The sequence below is a fragment of the Anneissia japonica genome, unplaced genomic scaffold, assembly GCF_011630105.1.
Source record: "Anneissia japonica isolate Jap-2015-1 unplaced genomic scaffold, ASM1163010v1 scaffold288108_len519018_cov203, whole genome shotgun sequence".
In the NCBI taxonomy this organism is placed as follows: Eukaryota; Metazoa; Echinodermata; class Crinoidea; order Comatulida; family Comatulidae; genus Anneissia; species Anneissia japonica.
Genome location: NW_022728501.1, coordinates 63,975 through 67,537, shown reverse-complemented (window position 1 = coordinate 67,537; position 3,563 = coordinate 63,975). Strand labels below are relative to the sequence as shown.

Below are 3,563 nucleotides of genomic sequence, written 5' to 3'. Positions count from 1 at the left end.
ATAAAAAAAACCCTGCAGTGAAAGAATTTGTACCTAGAGGACACCAAGGATTGGAGGGCAAGGATGTTAACCACATTCAGTCATGCTGAAGCAACACCCCCCCCCCACACACACACGGACTAGTAAGGTTGATTTTTTTAATATATAAATGCTACAGTATATAGGCTTATTATATACATATACACCTGTCTCTTATACACATCTTATTCTACATTTAAATTTGTTATTGTAACGATAAATTCATATACAAGACATTGGATAACTACGCTATGAGTACAATATTGTGTTGGTTTTTTCGATTATTTAAAAACTCAGCCAAAATTATACCTCATGCTGAAATAACCTATACAGGTACTGTATATTCAATGACTATTAGGTTTGCTGCGCAGCACCATAAACAAATAAAAAACAAATAGATAAATAAAAGTACTCGAATAAGAACATAATTATGATGTAATAACAAAAGTTGTAAGTTGTAGTCGTAATAGATAAAAACCCTGCAGTGCAAGAATTTGTACCTAGGGACACCAAGAATTCGAGAGCAATAATATTAACCGCATTCGATCATGCTGAAGCAACATACAAACTATATAAATCTCTTACAAAAGTACGTTATATACATTCGACTTGGTTATAGATAAACATTCAACTGTCATTAAACTTATATTTAACAGGCAAAATTATATGGCCTTAGAAGAGTAACAGCTTTGTGCGATCGTCTTGTACAGGCCTATCTCTTCCCATATGCTCTTCCTGTTGAAAGCTTCTCCGACAAGGTGCTGCGGCTGAGATCCTACAGATGCGTTTATGGTGTGCCTGGGGAGCTGTGAAGACGATGGCATGGGTGACTTGGGTGTGCTTTGGGTTTGTTGTGAGGGTAGTGGTGATCGAAGTTCGGATACTGGCCATAGTGATGACAAACTTCTTCTCCGTTTACAATTCGTCTAGCCTAAAATGAAAATGTTTGGGGGAGAAAAAAAGCGCATTTTAGTCAACAACGTTGAACAGCTTTTAATTTATGTAATTAAATGATCCGAGTATAGATGCATATCAGGATACTTTGTTTTGACCAAAGATTGAAGTTGATATTAATCAAGCTTCATTTCGTTTACCATATAACTTTTAGTTATATGGTAAATATATATATTTTGCACGACAAAAAAAAATGGTTGGCAAGGTACCGTATATTGTATGCCGGTATATTATTAACTACCCTGCCCATCCAGGGTTGACTTCACGGAAATTCAAGAAATAAACGGATGGAAAATTACCGTTTGAACGGCCACTACGTACTTTAGATCTTCGTGTGGTTTTGATATATGCCAGTGACATATTAAATCCCCATGGCCTTGTACCCAATTTCCCCCCGTTATGCCGTTTCCATATTGCAGTATATTTAGTTTAGAGATTTTGGTGTCTGGCTTAGTTTCAAGGGTAATGAGCAAAACAAAGTCTTAACCCAGGACCTAGTTTAAACATTAACATTAACATTTATATAGCGCACATTTCTACAACATACATCGTAATCACCGGCGCTTTACATGACAAGTTTAATTTAATTTAATTTATTTATTTACTTATTTATTTATTTTTTATTTATTAATTAGAGCAAGCCCAAAAAAGTATCGTTGATATACAACTTGTAAATAGAAAACGAGTACATTTTGTTTGCGACATTTCTAAACAAATGTTGACTGTCTTTTATTATGGTTTTAGTATTGTTTTGTTAGCATTATTGTGTAAATTGTTATCTTCTTGTAGTTCCTTGTTCGAGCCACCTAGGCAGAGGTCCATGCGCCAAGGTGGTGATGAATGGTGACCCCGAAGAGTATTTGCGTCTTTATTTTGCCTATCTTCCCATCATGTCAGTTCTGTCATGAAATATACATAAAAATAAATAATTAAAATAAAATTAATCAATAGAAAAAATAATGCAGAAAAAATGCTACATGTACACTCTGCAGGTTGAAAACGGTGCCGCGAGCAGCTCCACCAAGAGATGGACACGTGCGCCTAATAAGATGACATAATAATGTCATCTTATTAATATTATTATCATTATTATTATTATTATTATTATTATTATTATTATCATCATCATCTTGTTGAGCTGGTGTCTGAGTAAAATTTTGATGTTTTTTTTAATGAACAAAGTATAGATACTTCGTTGATATTTTACACAAGACGAACAGGATAGACGTTGCATTTTTGTAATCTTAAACTAGGCCTACGACATGTTTTCGAATAAAATAATGTCTTAAAAAGTAGGCTACAGCGAAGTTTAATTTCGAGTAAAGTAGCAAATGATTTTTTTTGTTTGGTCCGAAAATTAAATACTGTATGTTTTAAATCCCAGCTCTTCTACAGTTTTGAATACTGTATATACCGTAGTTGTAAGTTATACGGTAATTTGTTTGGCTTATTTTTGTATATTGATTTTGAAATTCAAAAATTACAAAGTCAAATTGATGACGGAATCGTATTCGTTCTGTTAGGGATCGGAATTCCCTAATTTGAATAAATTGACCTGGGAGCAGTCTTATTACAATATGACTATTGTACTTTGACTACAGTGTATTCGCCGATGTACAGGTACTTACAGAATCGTTCGACTTCCGCGTACTTCTTTGCTCAGGCGGCGAGCATGAACCTGGGGAAGAAATGTGTCATTCTTAAACCAACTGAATAACTCATTCAATATTATAACATTAAACACCCTACCTTTTGGCTTGCAATATCTAAACAATGCCAGGGTAGCGATGGAGGCGTGATGTTTGTGTATCAACACAAACATTAGTTTGTCTCAATGATTGATAGGCCTATATAGGCTACTGTAATTCAATGGTGATAAATAAAATAACATGCATTGGTAACCGATTAAAAATATGCCTATTGGACAATAAATGTTATCTTATCTTATTAAAAATAAAGCAGGCACACGAAACCTATCTAATATATTTGAGCAGTTTAAGTATATAACATTCATCCTAAGATAGAGGACACAGTGGCTTGTATGATGCAGAAATCCAGTGAAAAATATAGATATTAACTTTACCTTTCTCATTTTTCTCCATTGTACTATACTTGTAGAATACTTTCTCCAAAATTCAAACAGTTCTTTTATTTCTGCAACGGCTAGATTATGGCAAAATAACGTGTAGTTAATGAGCGTTGTTTCTTTTTATAAATGTTTTGCGAAGTAGTTGAGTCCATACAATAGGTGCCCGTATAAGTGACACTCAGTTGTGTAATTTTTGTCATTTAAGCAGGTACAGTGGATATAATAAATAATAAAATACTATAAACATAGTTGATAAAAGCGCTATAGTATATTTTATTGTATACATGTACATGAAATTCTAGTAGAGAAAATAATTATAGTGTGCTTTGTTAACGCTCCGATATTAAATACCCCTAACAGAAATGGGATATCCGTAGCCTACGTGTTTATAGGCATACATGAAAACCGCCGTTGACCTGTTGGAGTTCATCGTCTTCAGTCACAGGAACAATGATGTAAGGAGAATTTTTGGAGACGAGGAAGTGGGTGGGAGGGTAGGGGG

General features: G+C 34.2%; 1 long non-coding RNA gene across 1 annotated transcript; it reads right to left on the bottom strand.

Moving 5' to 3' along the window:
• Window positions 1–210: 210 nt before the first annotated feature.
• Window positions 211–3,204, bottom strand: LOC117114209. The gene is made up of 3 exons (XR_004446311.1): window positions 3,056–3,204; window positions 2,601–2,650; window positions 211–949 (listed from the first exon to the last, which is right to left on the bottom strand). It is a non-coding gene; the product is annotated as an uncharacterized LOC117114209 (long non-coding RNA).
• Between the last annotated feature and the right edge of the window lie 359 nt (window positions 3,205–3,563).